The sequence below is a fragment of the Hyla sarda genome, unplaced genomic scaffold (assembly GCF_029499605.1).
Source record: "Hyla sarda isolate aHylSar1 unplaced genomic scaffold, aHylSar1.hap1 scaffold_321, whole genome shotgun sequence".
In the NCBI taxonomy this organism is placed as follows: domain Eukaryota; kingdom Metazoa; phylum Chordata; class Amphibia; order Anura; family Hylidae; genus Hyla; species Hyla sarda.
In genome coordinates, this window is record NW_026609945.1 from 220,710 (window position 1) to 240,067 (window position 19,358).

The 19,358-nt window shown below is 45.9% G+C and overlaps 6 non-coding genes and 1 pseudogene across 6 annotated transcripts; all 7 read right to left on the reverse strand.

Moving 5' to 3' along the window:
• Positions 1-986: 986 nt before the first annotated feature.
• On the reverse strand, positions 987-1,177 carry LOC130329656 (U2 spliceosomal RNA). Its single transcript, XR_008873181.1, has one exon. It is a non-coding gene; the product is annotated as a U2 spliceosomal RNA (small nuclear RNA).
• Positions 1,178-3,266: 2,089 nt separating this feature from the next.
• Positions 3,267-3,457, reverse strand: LOC130329659 (U2 spliceosomal RNA). Its single transcript, XR_008873183.1, has one exon. It is a non-coding gene; the product is annotated as a U2 spliceosomal RNA (small nuclear RNA).
• Positions 3,458-5,534: 2,077 nt separating this feature from the next.
• On the reverse strand, positions 5,535-5,725 carry LOC130329660 (U2 spliceosomal RNA). The gene has a single exon (XR_008873184.1). It is a non-coding gene; the product is annotated as a U2 spliceosomal RNA (small nuclear RNA).
• A 2,093-nt stretch (positions 5,726-7,818) lies between these two features.
• LOC130329661 (U2 spliceosomal RNA) lies at positions 7,819-8,009 on the reverse strand. Its single transcript, XR_008873185.1, has one exon. It is a non-coding gene; the product is annotated as a U2 spliceosomal RNA (small nuclear RNA).
• A 2,078-nt stretch (positions 8,010-10,087) lies between these two features.
• Positions 10,088-10,273, reverse strand: LOC130329703 (U2 spliceosomal RNA). The gene has a single exon (XR_008873222.1). It is a non-coding gene; the product is annotated as a U2 spliceosomal RNA (small nuclear RNA).
• Positions 10,274-15,748: 5,475 nt separating this feature from the next.
• Positions 15,749-15,880, reverse strand: LOC130329739 (U2 spliceosomal RNA; annotated as a pseudogene).
• Positions 15,881-17,971: 2,091 nt separating this feature from the next.
• Positions 17,972-18,162, reverse strand: LOC130329662 (U2 spliceosomal RNA). The gene has a single exon (XR_008873186.1). It is a non-coding gene; the product is annotated as a U2 spliceosomal RNA (small nuclear RNA).
• Between the last annotated feature and the right edge of the window lie 1,196 nt (positions 18,163-19,358).

Here is a 19,358-nt window from a genome sequence, read left to right on the forward strand (position 1 = left end):
CCAGCAGATGGAGACACTGGGGGATAATTTTCTAAGGATTTATACTGATTTTTCCTGTCTGAATTTGTCGCACAGAAAGTTGCAGGCCAAATATGTGTGACATTTCTGCGACTTTAGCTTCTAGAGCATTTTTACAACATTATACATAGGTGCTGAATACATAAAAAGCGACTGTTCAGCGACAGACAAGTCGCATCGGCTGAAAGTAGGCCAGAATGTCAGTCCATGTTGGAGCAGGTTTAGATACAGTCTAAAGTATAGATCTCAAAGTCTGTGCACAGAATTTAGCAAGGGCCTCGCACCTTCTGATGCATCAGGTAGGTGCACAATAGCATAGCCTAACCCTCTGTACTTTGGTCTATATTGATGCGGGACATAGACAGCCAGCTGATGACCAATCCATTAGTGCAATGGATGGCTGGAAGCATTTGTCTTTGCCTTTGCAATACCACAGAAGCAATGCATGGTCAATGTACAGCAATGACACACCTGTGTGAACAGCCAGGAGACCCCCCCCCCCCCCATGTTATGTTACATAGTTACATAGTTAGTACGGTCGAAAAAAGACATATGTCCATCAAGTTCAACCAGGGAATTAAGGGGTAGGGGTGTGGCGCGATATTGGGGAAGGGATGAGATTTTATATTTCTTCATAAGCATTAATCTTATTTTATCAATTAGGAACATTCAGCACCCACCCGCTATCAAGGCAGCTGCCTATCATGTCATGCCCTACCTGCACAGGTGTGCTGGCTACTCAAATGATCCAATTAAGGAGGCCATTTAGTCAGCAGCAGCAGAAGTCCTGTGCCTGGACGCTCCAACAGCGGCCAGACACAAGCAGAAGCAGAAGCAGCAGAAGCAGCAGCAGCACCACCTTTTGTTTTTTGGCTGCAGCAGCAGCAAGGCCCACAGGGCTGGCTAGCTGGCTAGCCAGCAAGCAGGTAGCAATGAAAGTAGGAATCTTTCTTTTTAACCCTGTAAGGGGGTGGTGCACTGTACCCGAAGATACTGCCATATCGGGTCAATGCATAGGGCGACGGAAGCAAGCTTCGAAATCGGCCCCCGTTCTCAAAAATCCATTTAATATATGGTCCCCAGATAGGGGACGTATCAGATATTAAACTGATAAGAACAGATACTACACTTGATCTTAGCCAAAAGGCCGAGAAGCGATAACCGTGAAAGGGGCGGGCCCAACAAGGTGCCCTTCATGGGCACTATCACTGCTTGCTGTCAGGGAGGCTGCCAGACAATTTTCCATGCACACTCTGGGCTGGGGGGCAGTCAACCACCAGTACACACAGCAGAACCTAAACCCATACCATTATTGCTAAGCAGCAAGACAGGGGCCCATTGCACTCCCACGGGGCCTTTTTAAATGCAATCCATAACCCGGATTTGCCAGGAACCCTTCTTACTCCTCCTACTTGCATGTGACACTGGGCTTAGGATCTGCATAGGAAACACACACACAAGCACACACCTACCTTTGTTGCCTGCAGATGCCTCCTTGGCTGTCCCCAAACGGTATCAAACCAACACCCACGGGAAGCTGTAAGCATAGAGGACATGCCTGCACCCCATTGGACTTACCTGTGTGGGTTAAACCCGGGTTATTTGACAACCTATGGCGGTGATGGTTCTGCTCAGGCAGAGCAGTGCTGATGCTCCTCATAAAGCTGTCGCTGCTGTGAAGGTTCTAGGTGACATCACAAATCCCTATGGTTACATACACAACAAAGCTGGGTTGTTGTTGTTTACACTCTGCAAGGCCTGTGGAAGTGAGTGACATCATAGCACTGTAGTTCTGAGGGTTCTAGATGGATGCAACAATCTCCTGTTGCTTCTATGAAGGCCATAATAGACGACATCACCAAACAGCTCCATAGTCACATACACAGCAAAGGAGAGATGTTGTTTACACCTAGTGATGTCAGTGGTATTGAGTGACATCACAGCACAGTGCTAAGGCTCCTGGGCCTGGACACAGCAGCGGCTGCAATATCTCAACGGAGAATACGTTTATATATATGTGTGTGTGTGCGCGTATATATATATATATATATATATATATATATATATATATATATATTTCTCCGCCGAAATCACTTTTAAACCCATTTCCACCTTTTTTTCCCTTCTCTTCCTCTTACTTTTTTTTCACGTTTTTTTACGTTTTTCTCCTTTTCGCCTCTTTTCTGGGCGTATTATTCTTCTTTTTTTTCTTTTTTTTCGTCTAATGCATACCCCATCAGTGCAGCAATGCTTATTCAATACCGCCAGCAGATGGAGACACTGGGGGATAATTTTCTAAGGATTTATACTGATTTTTCCTGTCTGAATTTGTCGCACAGAAAGTTGCAGGCCAAATATGTGTGACATTTCTGCGACTTTAGCTTCTAGAGCATTTTTACAACATTATACATAGGTGCTGAATACATAAAAAGCGACTGTTCAGCGACAGACAAGTCGCATCGGCTGAAAGTAGGCCAGAATGTCAGTCCATGTTGGAGCAGGTTTAGATACAGTCTAAAGTATAGATCTCAAAGTCTGTGCACAGAATTTAGCAAGGGCCTCGCACCTTCTGATGCATCAGGTAGGTGCACAATAGCATAGCCTAACCCTCTGTACTTTGGTCTATATTGATGCGGGACATAGACAGCCAGCTGATGACCAATCCATTAGTGCAATGGATGGCTGGAAGCATTTGTCTTTGCCTTTGCAATACCACAGAAGCAATGCATGGTCAATGTACAGCAATGACACACCTGTGTGAACAGCCAGGAGACCCCCCCCCCCCATGTTATGTTACATAGTTACATAGTTAGTACGGTCGAAAAAAGACATATGTCCATCAAGTTCAACCAGGGAATTAAGGGGTAGGGGTGTGGCGCGATATTGGGGAAGGGATGAGATTTTATATTTCTTCATAAGCATTAATCTTATTTTGTCAATTAGGAACATTCAGCACCCACCCGCTATCAAGGCAGCTGCCTATCATGTCATGCCCTACCTGCACAGGTGTGCTGGCTACTCAAATGATCCAATTAAGGAGGCCATTTAGTCAGCAGCAGCAGAAGTCCTGTGCCTGGACGCTCCAAAAGCGGCCAGACACAAGCAGAAGCAGAAGCAGCAGAAGCAGCAGCAGCACCACCTTTTGTTTTTTGGCTGCAGCAGCAGCAAGGCCCACAGGGCTGGCTAGCTGGCTAGCCAGCAAGCAGGTAGCAATGAAAGTAGGAATCTTTCTTTTTAACCCTGTAAGGGGGTGGTGCACTGTACCCGAAGATACTGCCATATCGGGTCAATGCATAGGGCGACGGAAGCAAGCTTCGAAATCGGCCCCCGTTCTCAAAAATCCATTTAATATATGGTCCCCAGATAGGGGACGTATCAGATATTAAACTGATAAGAACAGATACTACACTTGATCTTAGCCAAAAGGCCGAGAAGCGATAACCGTGAAAGGGGCGGGCCCAACAAGGTGCCCTTCATGGGCACTATCACTGCTTGCTGTCAGGGAGGCTGCCAGACAATTTTCCATGCACACTCTGGGCTGGGGGGCAGTCAACCACCAGTACACACAGCAGAACCTAAACCCATACCATTATTGCTAAGCAGCAAGACAGGGGCCCATTGCACTCCCACGGGGCCTTTTTAAATGCAATCCATAACCCGGATTTGCCAGGAACCCTTCTTACTCCTCCTACTTGCATGTGACACTGGGCTTAGGATCTGCATAGGAAACACACACACAAGCACACACCTACCTTTGTTGCCTGCAGATGCCTCCTTGGCTGTCCCCAAACGGTATCAAACCAACACCCACGGGAAGCTGTAAGCATAGAGGACATGCCTGCACCCCATTGGACTTACCTGTGTGGGTTAAACCCGGGTTATTTGACAACCTATGGCGGTGATGGTTCTGCTCAGGCAGAGCAGTGCTGATGCTCCTCATAAAGCTGTCGCTGCTGTGAAGGTTCTAGGTGACATCACAAATCCCTATGGTTACATACACAACAAAGCTGGGTTGTTGTTGTTTACACTCTGCAAGGCCTGTGGAAGTGAGTGACATCATAGCACTGTAGTTCTGAGGGTTCTAGATGGATGCAACAATCTCCTGTTGCTTCTATGAAGGCCGTAATAGACGACATCACCAAACAGCTCCATAGTCACATGCACAGCAAAGGAGAGATGTTGTTTACACCTAGTGATGTCAGTGGTATTGAGTGACATCACAGCACAGTGCTAAGGCTCCTGGGCCTGGACACAGCAGCGGCTGCAATATCTCAACGGAGAATACGTTTATATATATGTGTGTGTGTGCGCGTATATATATATATATATATATATATATATATATATATATTTCTCCGCCGAAATCACTTTTAAACCCATTTCCACCTTTTTTTCCCTTCTCTTCCTCTTACTTTTTTTTCACGTTTTTTTTTACGTTTTTCTCCTTTTCGCCTCTTTTCTGGGCGTATTATTCTTCTTTTTCTTCTTTTTTTTCGTCTAATGCATACCCCATCAGTGCAGCAATGCTTATTCAATACCGCCAGCAGATGGAGACACTGGGGGATAATTTTCTAAGGATTTATACTGATTTTTCCTGTCTGAATTTGTCGCACAGAAAGTTGCAGGCCAAATATGTGTGACATTTCTGCGACTTTAGCTTCTAGAGCATTTTTACAACATTATACATAGGTGCTGAATACATAAAAAGCGACTGTTCAGCGACAGACAAGTCGCATCGGCTGAAAGTAGGCCAGAATGTCAGTCCATGTTGGAGCAGGTTTAGATACAGTCTAAAGTATAGATCTCAAAGTCTGTGCACAGAATTTAGCAAGGGCCTCGCACCTTCTGATGCATCAGGTAGGTGCACAATAGCATAGCCTAACCCTCTGTACTTTGGTCTATATTGATGCGGGACATAGACAGCCAGCTGATGACCAATCCATTAGTGCAATGGATGGCTGGAAGCATTTGTCTTTGCCTTTGCAATACCACAGAAGCAATGCATGGTCAATGTACAGCAATGACACACCTGTGTGAACAGCCAGGAGACCCCCCCCCCCCCATGTTATGTTACATAGTTACATAGTTAGTACGGTCGAAAAAAGACATATGTCCATCAAGTTCAACCAGGGAATTAAGGGGTAGGGGTGTGGCGCGATATTGGGGAAGGGATGAGATTTTATATTTCTTCATAAGCATTAATCTTATTTTGTCAATTAGGAACATTCAGCACCCACCCGCTATCAAGGCAGCTGCCTATCATGTCATGCCCTACCTGCACAGGTGTGCTGGCTACTCAAATGATCCAATTAAGGAGGCCATTTAGTCAGCAGCAGCAGAAGTCCTGTGCCTGGACGCTCCAACAGCGGCCAGACACAAGCAGAAGCAGAAGCAGCAGCAGCACCACCTTTTGTTTTTTGGCTGCAGCAGCAGCAAGGCCCACAGGGCTGGCTAGCTGGCTAGCCAGCAAGCAGGTAGCAATGAAAGTAGGAATCTTTCTTTTTAACCCTGTAAGGGGGTGGTGCACTGTACCCGAAGATACTGCCATATCGGGTCAATGCATAGGGCGACGGAAGCAAGCTTCGAAATCGGCCCCCGTTCTCAAAAATCCATTTAATATATGGTCCCCAGATAGGGGACGTATCAGATATTAAACTGATAAGAACAGATACTACACTTGATCTTAGCCAAAAGGCCGAGAAGCGATAACCGTGAAAGGGGCGGGCCCAACAAGGTGCCCTTCATGGGCACTATCACTGCTTGCTGTCAGGGAGGCTGCCAGACAATTTTCCATGCACACTCTGGGCTGGGGGGCAGTCAACCACCAGTACACACAGCAGAACCTAAACCCATACCATTATTGCTAAGCAGCAAGACAGGGGCCCATTGCACTCCCACGGGGCCTTTTTAAATGCAATCCATAACCCGGATTTGCCAGGAACCCTTCTTACTCCTCCTACTTGCATGTGACACTGGGCTTAGGATCTGCATAGGAAACACACACAAGCACACACCTACCTTTGTTGCCTGCAGATGCCTCCTTGGCTGTCCCCAAACGGTATCAAACCAACACCCACGGGAAGCTGTAAGCATAGAGGACATGCCTGCACCCCATTGGACTTACCTGTGTGGGTTAAACCCGGGTTATTTGACAACCTATGGCGGTGATGGTTCTGCTCAGGCAGAGCAGTGCTGATGCTCCTCATAAAGCTGTCGCTGCTGTGAAGGTTCTAGGTGACATCACAAATCCCTATGGTTACATACACAACAAAGCTGGGTTGTTGTTGTTTACACTCTGCAAGGCCTGTGGAAGTGAGTGACATCATAGCACTGTAGTTCTGAGGGTTCTAGATGGATGCAACAATCTCCTGTTGCTTCTATGAAGGCCATAATAGACGACATCACCAAACAGCTCCATAGTCACATACACAGCAAAGGAGAGATGTTGTTTACACCTAGTGATGTCAGTGGTATTGAGTGACATCACAGCACAGTGCTAAGGCTCCTGGGCCTGGACACAGCAGCGGCTGCAATATCTCAACGGAGAATACGTTTATATATATGTGTGTGTGTGCGCGTATATATATATATATATATATATATATATATATATATATATATATTTCTCCGCCGAAATCACTTTTAAACCCATTTCCACCTTTTTTTCCCTTCTCTTCCTCTTACTTTTTTTTCACGTTTTTTTTACGTTTTTCTCCTTTTCGCCTCTTTTCTGGGCGTATTATTCTTCTTTTTCTTCTTTTTTTTCGTCTAATGCATACCCCATCAGTGCAGCAATGCTTATTCAATACCGCCAGCAGATGGAGACACTGGGGGATAATTTTCTAAGGATTTATACTGATTTTTCCTGTCTGAATTTGTCGCACAGAAAGTTGCAGGCCAAATATGTGTGACATTTCTGCGACTTTAGCTTCTAGAGCATTTTTACAACATTATACATAGGTGCTGAATACATAAAAAGCGACTGTTCAGCGACAGACAAGTCGCATCGGCTGAAAGTAGGCCAGAATGTCAGTCCATGTTGGAGCAGGTTTAGATACAGTCTAAAGTATAGATCTCAAAGTCTGTGCACAGAATTTAGCAAGGGCCTCGCACCTTCTGATGCATCAGGTAGGTGCACAATAGCATAGCCTAACCCTCTGTACTTTGGTCTATATTGATGCGGGACATAGACAGCCAGCTGATGACCAATCCATTAGTGCAATGGATGGCTGGAAGCATTTGTCTTTGCCTTTGCAATACCACAGAAGCAATGCATGGTCAATGTACAGCAATGACACACCTGTGTGAACAGCCAGGAGACCCCCCCCCCCCCCCCCATGTTATGTTACATAGTTACATAGTTAGTACGGTCGAAAAAAGACATATGTCCATCAAGTTCAACCAGGGAATTAAGGGGTAGGGGTGTGGCGCGATATTGGGGAAGGGATGAGATTTTATATTTCTTCATAAGCATTAATCTTATTTTGTCAATTAGGAACATTCAGCACCCACCCGCTATCAAGGCAGCTGCCTATCATGTCATGCCCTACCTGCACAGGTGTGCTGGCTACTCAAATGATCCAATTAAGGAGGCCATTTAGTCAGCAGCAGCAGAAGTCCTGTGCCTGGACGCTCCAACAGCGGCCAGACACAAGCAGAAGCAGAAGCAGCAGAAGCAGCAGCAGCACCACCTTTTGTTTTTTGGCTGCAGCAGCAGCAAGGCCCACAGGGCTGGCTAGCTGGCTAGCCAGCAAGCAGGTAGCAATGAAAGTAGGAATCTTTCTTTTTAACCCTGTAAGGGGGTGGTGCACTGTACCCGAAGATACTGCCATATCGGGTCAATGCATAGGGCGACGGAAGCAAGCTTCGAAATCGGCCCCCGTTCTCAAAAATCCATTTAATATATGGTCCCCAGATAGGGGACGTATCAGATATTAAACTGATAAGAACAGATACTACACTTGATCTTAGCCAAAAGGCCGAGAAGCGATAACCGTGAAAGGGGCGGGCCCAACAAGGTGCCCTTCATGGGCACTATCACTGCTTGCTGTCAGGGAGGCTGCCAGACAATTTTCCATGCACACTCTGGGCTGGGGGGCAGTCAACCACCAGTACACACAGCAGAACCTAAACCCATACCTATATTGCTAAGCAGCAAGACAGGGGCCCATTGCACTCCCACGGGGCCTTTTTAAATGCAATCCATAACCCGGATTTGCCAGGAACCCTTCTTACTCCTCCTACTTGCATGTGACACTGGGCTTAGGATCTGCATAGGAAACACACACACAAGCACACACCTACCTTTGTTGCCTGCAGATGCCTCCTTGGCTGTCCCCAAACGGTATCAAACCAACACCCACGGGAAGCTGTAAGCATAGAGGACATGCCTGCACCCCATTGGACTTACCTGTGTGGGTTAAACCCGGGTTATTTGACAACCTATGGCGGTGATGGTTCTGCTCAGGCAGAGCAGTGCTGATGCTCCTCATAAAGCTGTCGCTGCTGTGAAGGTTCTAGGTGACATCACAAATCCCTATGGTTACATACACAACAAAGCTGGGTTGTTGTTGTTTACACTCTGCAAGGCCTGTGGAAGTGAGTGACATCATAGCACTGTAGTTCTGAGGGTTCTAGATGGATGCAACAATCTCCTGTTGCTTCTATGAAGGCCATAATAGACGACATCACCAAACAGCTCCATAGTCACATACACAGCAAAGGAGAGATGTTGTTTACACCTAGTGATGTCAGTGGTATTGAGTGACATCACAGCACAGTGCTAAGGCTCCTGGGCCTGGACACAGCAGCGGCTGCAATATCTCAACGGAGAATACGTTTATATATATGTGTGTGTGTGCGCGTATATATATATATATATATATATATATATATATATATATATATATATATTTCTCCGCCGAAATCACTTTTAAACCCATTTCCACCTTTTTTTCCCTTCTCTTCCTCTTACTTTTTTTTCACGTTTTTTTACGTTTTTCTCCTTTTCGCCTCTTTTCTGGGCGTATTATTCTTCTTTTTCTTCTTTTTTTTCGTCTAATGCATACCCCATCAGTGCAGCAATGCTTATTCAATACCGCCAGCAGATGGAGACACTGGGGGATAATTTTCTAAGGATTTATACTGATTTTTCCTGTCTGAATTTGTCGCACAGAAAGTTGCAGGCCAAATATGTGTGACATTTCTGCGACTTTAGCTTCTAGAGCATTTTTACAACATTATACATAGGTGCTGAATACATAAAAAGCGACTGTTCAGCGACAGACAAGTCGCATCGGCTGAAAGTAGGCCAGAATGTCAGTCCATGTTGGAGCAGGTTTAGATACAGTCTAAAGTATAGATCTCAAAGTCTGTGCACAGAATTTAGCAAGGGCCTCGCACCTTCTGATGCATCAGGTAGGTGCACAATAGCATAGCCTAACCCTCTGTACTTTGGTCTATATTGATGCGGGACATAGACAGCCAGCTGATGACCAATCCATTAGTGCAATGGATGGCTGGAAGCATTTGTCTTTGCCTTTGCAATACCACAGAAGCAATGCATGGTCAATGTACAGCAATGACACACCTGTGTGAACAGCCAGGAGACCCCCCCCCCCCATGTTATGTTACATAGTTACATAGTTAGTACGGTCGAAAAAAGACATATGTCCATCAAGTTCAACCAGGGAATTAAGGGGTAGGGGTGTGGCGCGATATTGGGGAAGGGATGAGATTTTATATTTCTTCATAAGCATTAATCTTATTTTGTCAATTAGGAACATTCAGCACCCACCCGCTATCAAGGCAGCTGCCTATCATGTCATGCCCTACCTGCACAGGTGTGCTGGCTACTCAAATGATCCAATTAAGGAGGCCATTTAGTCAGCAGCAGCAGAAGTCCTGTGCCTGGACGCTCCAACAGCGGCCAGACACAAGCAGAAGCAGAAGCAGCACCACCTTTTGTTTTTTGGCTGCAGCAGCAGCAAGGCCCACAGGGCTGGCTAGCTGGCTAGCCAGCAAGCAGGTAGCAATGAAAGTAGGAATCTTTCTTTTTAACCCTGTAAGGGGGTGGTGCACTGTACCCGAAGATACTGCCATATCGGGTCAATGCATAGGGCGACGGAAGCAAGCTTCGAAATCGGCCCCCGTTCTCAAAAATCCATTTAATATATGGTCCCCAGATAGGGGACGTATCAGATATTAAACTGATAAGAACAGATAAGGTTTCAACAAAATTTTATTGAATAAATAAGAAACCATACAAAATTTAAAATGCTAAATAATAAAAGGTTCACAAAAGTTTTAAAATACAAATAATAAAACCAGTAATAAAAGGAGAAAAAATAAAAATGGCAGGATAAAACATTATACAAATGTCATAAAAACTGATTATACTGTTATTTCGTTCCATAGAGGCAGACACCACATGGATGCTGCCTCGCTGGCCCCCAACTGTTTCTTGTCTCTTAGGTAATAGATGTACATCTCACTCAGGGCCAGCTTTATACAGTTTTTAACATCAATAAAATCATGTTTAAAAAGTAAGATGTTCCTAACTTTCCAGATGGCATTTTTAAAACAATTAATAATCATCCAGCAGATCATCTGCTGTTTAAAATTGGGGCAGTTAAAAAGACCGTAAAAGACACATTCGTGATTAAAATCTTTTAGGCCGCAGGCCCACTTCAAAAGTGGGCCTACCTTCCTCCAAAGCTCCCGTGCAAAAGGGCAGTTCCAAAATATGTGCAGCACCGTTTCGTCCACTCCGCAGCCATCTCTCGGGCACTTGGCTCTCGCCACCAGTCCTCGCCTGTGCTGGAACTCACGAGTAGGGAGGCACTGGTGGACGATTGCCCAGGCAAGATCCCTGTGTACATTCGCCAGAAACTTCCCGTACACGTTCCGCCATACCTTTTTGGATCTTGCCTGTGTGAAATTGGACACTGCCAGGGTAACCTCACTCCGCCTGAGGACCTTTGATACCTTTCTCTGGTCCCCCAGTATGTCAGGCTCCAAATCTTGGAGACCTAGGAGCCTGACTGTCTTTTCCAACACCACATAATGTTTTGGGGGACACAGAAGCACCGGAGCGTTCAGAGGGATGCGCAACCATCTTTTAAAAACCATGCCCGCAGCGTACCTTAAAAAGCAGCTAAAAATGCCATCGGATTTAATAATTTTAAAACAGAAACAGAAATACTTTATGTAAAAGAAAGTAAAAAGGTTAGGAACATCTTTCCCGCCATTATCTTTACTTTTGTACATAAAATCACGCTTTAATTTCTCCATTTTTGAACCCCATAAAAAAGTAAAAACAATTCTAGTTACTTTTTTAATGTATAAAATAGATGGAGGAAATACCATGGCAATGTATAGCATAATAGGAAGTAAAACCATCTTTATTATTAAAATCTTCCCCTCCATGGTAAGGTTTCTAAGATTCCACATTAAAATCTTCTTCTCCATCTTAGCTATAGCTGAATCCCAGTTAGGGCTCCCATCATTGACCTGGTTAAAAACAATACCTAAAACTTTAATTTGATCCTGTTGCATTGTGACTCCTGGGGTGATGGATGAATCCCAGGAGCCAATATAAAAACAGTCACATTTATCTGTGTTTAGCTTAAAACCAGAGACCTCGCAGAAATAGCTGGTGTTCCTCAATGCCCCCCTCATGGATGGAGAGTCCGGGCACAGTATGGTGACATCATCCATGTACCCCAACACCTTTAGATGGGTCCCTCCTCCACCAGGTATCGGTACGCCTCTTACTACCCGGTCTTTTCTGAGGAGGGCCATCAGTGGTTCGATTGCGCAAATAAAAAGGAGTGGGGACAGGGGGCAGCCCTGTTTGACACCTGATAAAAGAGGAACACCGCTGGTTAAAAAGCCATTAACAGAGACTTGACTAAAACAGGATCGGTATAAAAGAATGATTCGGCTTAAAATCGTTTCAGGCACTGCCATCTTTTTAAGAACTAAAAACAGGTATTCATGGGAGACCCTATCAAAGGCTTTTTCAAAGTCTAAGGATAAAATTGCTACAGTTTGATTTCTATCCTTAAAATACCATAAAACATCTCTTAAAATATTTAGGGATTCAGCTATAGACCTTCCAGGTACCCCACAAACCTGATTTGGGTGAATTAATTTATGAATAAAAGGTTTAAAACGGACAGCTAATAACTTGGCTAAAACTTTATAATCGACATTTAAAAGTGTGATGGGGCGCCAATTTTTTAGCATATCCTTTTCACCTTTTTTAAAAAGTAATGATACAATCCCCCTCCTCCAGGAAGGGGGAAGTTCATTAACAATAAAAGTTTCTTTATACAATAAAACCATATCATCCTTTAAAATATCCCAAAAAGCTAAATAAAATTCGATGGGTAAACCATCTTCCCCAGGGGCCTTCCCACTAGAAAAACTTTTAAAAACAAATAAAAGTTCATCTAAGTTAAGATCACGGGATAAAACCTCCTGGTCTAAAACATCTAGCTTAAAATCAAGGGAATTAAGAACATGTTCTAAAAAGGATGGATTAAGATCTTTCTTATTAAAAAGAAGCTGGTAGAAGTTAAAAACTGCATCTAACATGCCTTTTGGAGTGGATTCACCCTCAAGGTTTTGGATGATATCCCTCCTATTCATCACTTTTTTAAAAAAGAAACGGGAACATTTCTCGCCCTCCTCCAGGTGCTGCACATGTGAGTTAAAAATTATTTGTTTCCCTTTCTTTTCTATGGCATGTTTTATTTCAGTTTTAAGGTTTAAAATATCATTTTCTACATCCATACCAGCTTCTTTCAATTTAAAAAGTACATTTAAACGCATGTTAAGAACATAAAACCACTGTTTTTCCATTTTTGCCTTCTTCTTACCTGCTTTGATAAAAAAAAATCTGATTTTAGATTTGGTGCCCTCCCACCAGTGCAGCATAGGCTCGTGGGGTTTTCTTTGTGATTGCCAGCACTGGTAGGTCCGCACAAACTCCTCTTTTATCTCAGGGTCCTCTAGGAGTGTGGTGTTTAATCTCCAGAGGCCCCTTTTTGCTTTTTGCTCCCCCTCTAGCTCCAGGCCCACCAAGAGGAGCTTATGATCAGAGAAGATATTCTGCTCGAGCGTGCATTTCAGGGGTTTAAAAGCTCTAGAGGAAAAAATAAAATCGATTCTGGAGCTCACTCTTCCATTGGACCATGTGGCGCCCGGGTCCTCCGGCAAGAGATCCTTCCAGCAATCTTTCAAATTAAAATCATCAATAAAATTTTTAAGCAGGTAAGAAGTGCGGTCTTTACGATTAATATCCCCACCCTGCCGGTGTTCCCCATCACGTATGCAGTTAAAATCACCTCCCACCAGCAGGGGGGAAGACCCAACACAAAACAGTGGTAAAATTTCAAATAGTTCTGCCCGCTCCTGTTTATCAGGAGGGGCATACACATTTAAAACACGAATTAAAAGTCCATTAAAATATAGATGAATTAAAAGAGCTCTGCCAGGCACAATCTCAGTTACTGTATGAATAGAAAAGGACTGGCCTCGGCAGAGCAGCCCAACACCCACAGAACGACAGTCATTTGCACCGGACCATATGGATGGGCCCAGCTTCCAGTCTTCTTTTAAGTCTTTATAGTCCATTTTACTAGGGATTCCACATTCTTGTAGCAGGCAAAGGTCAAAGTCACATGTCTCTAGATAAGAAAATAAAGCAGCCCTGCGATCAGGGCTCTTTAAGGACCTCACATTGAGTGAGGCAATTTTTACAGGGATAGGCATAGTTTATGGAGAGTCCGTGCTTGGAGAATCAAAGTCAATAATAAGCTGCGTACCGTCATCCCCCGCCTGCGGGGTCATCAGCTCCTTGATGTTCTGAGGGTCGGAGCTTGAGATCGATGATGCCCCGACCCTGAGCTCGCTCTCGTCCGAACTACGGCACGCCGCTTTCCTTTGAATGTCTTCCTCTTCTTCTTCTCTTTGTCTTTTAAATGTCACACTGCTGTCCATATCCTCTGTGTTGCTCTCACTCGATGTAATCTCTGGCCCCCGGCTGATGGATCTGCGTCTTCTTTCATCATTTGACGACTGGAACTGCTGCACAGGGGCCTGTGAGGCCTCTTTTCCGGAACCTTTGCCGCTACCTTGGGAAGTTTTCATCGCTTGTTCCCCAGCAAGCGTTGCTGAGGACTGTTGCTCCAACTTCCCCATCGATCGACGATAGCCAGTTTTACCCACCGGGTCCACTGCTGGCGGGGCAGCAAACCCTGGTTTGGCGCCACTTGTCTTCTTGGCCCTGTCCTGTATAGGCGGAGTAACAGGACCGGGCTCAGACCTGGCCACCTGGCTCCCCTTCCGGCGGGCTTTCACCGGGGCCTCTTCGTCCGGAGCAGGGCGACCCTGGGCCAAGCCAGTACCTGGCTTATGCTGTAATTTTGGGTCCACCTTTGCCCCCACTGAGGCCCGTCGGCTGCCACCCGCCACAGGTGAGCCCCCTTCAGAAGTTTCGGCGGGCTCTTGAGCCAGGTAGGAAGTCGATCGACGTCTTTCAATTTCCCGGGCAGTAAACTCGATCACCCGCCCGGGCTTCGTGGAATCCCCATGGCCTCCCCCTAGCACTACCACCGGTGGGCCCCCCGATGGAGCACCAGAGGTCTTGGGCCTGGACCCATCAGTACCTGCCATCTGGGGTTTGGGCATCTTAAAAAATGACGTCTTTTGTCCTGTCCCCTCTTTGGGTGGGCCCAGCCTTGACCCACCCATCGTAGTTTTTGCTTTATGGGGACAGGAATTAAAATCGTGATTTTCCTCTCCGCAGAGGTTGCACCTTATCGAATGGCTACATCTTGAGGCTATGTGACCTTCTTGGCCACACCTATTGCAGCGAATCACACGCTCCGCGCCGCAGGTCTCCTGGGTGTGGCCAAACCTCAAGCAATTTCGGCAATACATAGGCATTTGAGGATAGAACAGGAAGCCCCGAACTCTCCCGATGGCAAAATTTGGGGGCGGATGGCAAAGACCCCCAATACCACCGGGATCCTTACGGAGCTTGACCCAGAACTTCCTCTTGCCGTTCCAGAACCGCACGGAGTTCAAGATTTTGTTTGCGAATCGCACCTCTTCGCAGTATCGCCGAAGAAAAGTGGCTATATCCTCCGTGGTCACATGAGGGCTGTGCATAGCCACCACCAACGGTATATGTTCCTCACCATAGAGGAACTGGAACGAAAGACCGTCGAGTCGATCGTCCCTCTGGTCCGCACCAGACAAGGTTGCATAAATGTTATCGCAACACGCCGTGGCCGTGAAGGTGACGGTATACAGACCACGGCTTTCCTGGTCATTTAGACACAGGATGTCCTCCCTATTGAGGCGGAAGTAGTCAAGAAGAATCACCTCCGCAATGAAGCGAAGGTTCTTCAACTGACGATGGCTCTCCGACACCTCTATGCGGATGGTATTTCGCATCGACATTTCCCCAGAGGGGAAAGCCCAGGAGAACGGCATCTTCCACACCCAGGGACTAAGCCCCTTCCCCAATAGCAGCAGGGGCTCGGAATCCCGCTATAAAAGCGGAACCCTTACCCAAGGCAGAGGTCGGGGGTACCCTAGGTGCTTCCGAAGCTACAGGTAACGCTCAACGTACCGAAAATGCCTTCTAAGACACAAGGTCCCAGAGACAGGGGGATCGCAACCCGTTGTCTGTGGACTAAGCCCGCTCCCCAATAGCAGCAAGGGGGTGAAGTCCCTCTGTAAGGAGAGACAATCCCCCAAGGCCGAGAAGCGGGGTACCACAGACACCTTCCGACCAGACCAAATGCAGATACTACACTTGATCTTAGCCAAAAGGCCGAGAAGCGATAACCGTGAAAGGGGCGGGCCCAACAAGGTGCCCTTCATGGGCACTATCACTGCTTGCTGTCAGGGAGGCTGCCAGACAATTTTCCATGCACACTCTGGGCTGGGGGGCAGTCAACCACCAGTACACACAGCAGAACCTAAACCCATACCATTATTGCTAAGCAGCAAGACAGGGGCCCATTGCACTCCCACGGGGCCTTTTTAAATGCAATCCATAACCCGGATTTGCCAGGAACCCTTCTTACTCCTCCTACTTGCATGTGACACTGGGCTTAGGATCTGCATAGGAAACACACACACAAGCACACACCTACCTTTGTTGCCTGCAGATGCCTCCTTGGCTGTCCCCAAACGGTATCAAACCAACACCCACGGGAAGCTGTAAGCATAGAGGACATGCCTGCACCCCATTGGACTTACCTGTGTGGGTTAAACCCGGGTTATTTGACAACCTATGGCGGTGATGGTTCTGCTCAGGCAGAGCAGTGCTGATGCTCCTCATAAAGCTGTCGCTGCTGTGAAGGTTCTAGGTGACATCACAAATCCCTATGGTTACATACACAACAAAGCTGGGTTGTTGTTGTTTACACTCTGCAAGGCCTGTGGAAGTGAGTGACATCATAGCACTGTAGTTCTGAGGGTTCTAGATGGATGCAACAATCTCCTGTTGCTTCTATGAAGGCCATAATAGACGACATCACCAAACAGCTCCATAGTCACATACACAGCAAAGGAGAGATGTTGTTTACACCTAGTGATGTCAGTGGTATTGAGTGACATCACAGCACAGTGCTAAGGCTCCTGGGCCTGGACACAGCAGCGGCTGCAATATCTCAACGGAGAATACGTTTATATATATGTGTGTGTGTGCGCGTATATATATATATATATATATATATATATATATATATATATATTTCTCCGCCGAAATCACTTTTAAACCCATTTCCACCTTTTTTTCCCTTCTCTTCCTCTTACTTTTTTTTCACGTTTTTTTTACGTTTTTCTCCTTTTCGCCTCTTTTCTGGGCGTATTATTCTTCTTTTTCTTCTTTTTTTTCGTCTAATGCATACCCCATCAGTGCAGCAATGCTTATTCAATACCGCCAGCAGATGGAGACACTGGGGGATAATTTTCTAAGGATTTATACTGATTTTTCCTGTCTGAATTTGTCGCACAGAAAGTTGCAGGCCAAATATGTGTGACATTTCTGCGACTTTAGCTTCTAGAGCATTTTTACAACATTATACATAGGTGCTGAATACATAAAAAGCGACTGTTCAGCGACAGACAAGTCGCATCGGCTGAAAGTAGGCCAGAATGTCAGTCCATGTTGGAGCAGGTTTAGATACAGTCTAAAGTATAGATCTCAAAGTCTGTGCACAGAATTTAGCAAGGGCCTCGCACCTTCTGATGCATCAGGTAGGTGCACAATAGCATAGCCTAACCCTCTGTACTTTGGTCTATATTGATGCGGGACATAGACAGCCAGCTGATGACCAATCCATTAGTGCAATGGATGGCTGGAAGCATTTGTCTTTGCCTTTGCAATACCACAGAAGCAATGCATGGTCAATGTACAGCAATGACACACCTGTGTGAACAGCCAGGAGACCCCCCCCCCCCCCCATGTTATGTTACATAGTTACATAGTTAGTACGGTCGAAAAAAGACATATGTCCATCAAGTTCAACCAGGGAATTAAGGGGTAGGGGTGTGGCGCGATATTGGGGAAGGGATGAGATTTTATATTTCTTCATAAGCATTAATCTTATTTTGTCAATTAGGAACATTCAGCACCCACCCGCTATCAAGGCAGCTGCCTATCATGTCATGCCCTACCTGCACAGGTGTGCTGGCTACTCAAATGATCCAATTAAGGAGGCCATTTAGTCAGCAGCAGCAGAAGTCCTGTGCCTGGACGCTCCAACAGCGGCCAGACACAAGCAGAAGCAGAAGCAGCAGAAGCAGCAGCAGCACCACCTTTTGTTTTTTGGCTGCAGCAGCAGCAAGGCCCACAGGGCTGGCTAGCTGGCTAGCCAGCAAGCAGGTAGCAATGAAAGTAGGAATCTTTCTTTTTAACCCTGTAAGGGGGTGGTGCACTGTACCCGAAGATACTGCCATATCGGGTCAATGCATAGGGCGACGGAAGCAAGCTTCGAAATCGGCCCCCGTTCTCAAAAATCCATTTAATATATGGTCCCCAGATAGGGGACGTATCAGATATTAAACTGATAAGAACAGATACTACACTTGATCTTAGCCAAAAGGCCGAGAAGCGATAACCGTGAAAGGGGCGGGCCCAACAAGGTGCCCTTCATGGGCACTATCACTGCTTGCTGTCAGGGAGGCTGCCAGACAATTTTCCATGCACACTCTGGGCTGGGGGGCAGTCAACCACCAGTACACACAGCAGAACCTAAACCCATACCTATATTGCTAAGCAGCAAGACAGGGGCCCATTGCACTCCCACGGGGCCTTTTTAAATGCAATCCATAACCCGGATTTGCCAGGAACCCTTCTTACTCCTCCTACTTGCATGTGACACTGGGCTTAGGATCTGCATAGGAAACACACACACAAGCACACACCTACCTTTGTTGCCTGCAGATGCCTCCTTGGCTGTCCCCAAACGGTATCAAACCAACACCCACGGGAAGCTGTAAGCATAGAGGACATGCTTGCACCCCATTGGACTTACCTGTGTGGGTTAAACCCGGGTTATTTGACAACCTATGGCGGTGATGGTTCTGCTCAGGCAGAGCAGTGCTGATGCTCCTCATAAAGCTGTCGCTGCTGTGAAGGTTCTAGGTGACATCACAAATCCCTATGGTTACATACACAACAAAGCTGGGTTGTTGTTGTTTACACTCTGCAAGGCCTGTGGAAGTGAGTGACATCATAGCACTGTAGTTCTGAGGGTTCTAGATGGATGCAACAATCTCCTGTTGCTTCTATGAAGGCCATAATAGACGACATCACCAAACAGCTCCATAGTCACATACACAGCAAAGGAGAGATGTTGTTTACACCTAGTGATGTCAGTGGTATTGAGTGACATCACAGCACAGTGCTAAGGCTCCTGGGCCTGGACACAGCAGCGGCTGCAATATCTCAACGGAGAATACGTTTATATATATGTGTGTGTGTGCGCGTATATATATATATATATATATATATATATATATATATATTTCTCCGCCGAAATCACTTTTAAACCCATTTCCACCTTTTTTTCCCTTCTCTTCCTCTTACTTTTTTTTCACGTTTTTTTACGTTTTTCTCCTTTTCACCTCTTTTCTGGGCGTATTATTCTTCTTTTTCTTCTTTTTTTTCGTCTAATGCATACCCCATCAGTGCAGCAATGCTTATTCAATACCGCCAGCAGATGGAGACACTGGGGGATAATTTTCTAAGGATTTATACTGATTTTTCCTGTCTGAATTTGTCGCACAGAAAGTTGCAGGCCAAATATGTG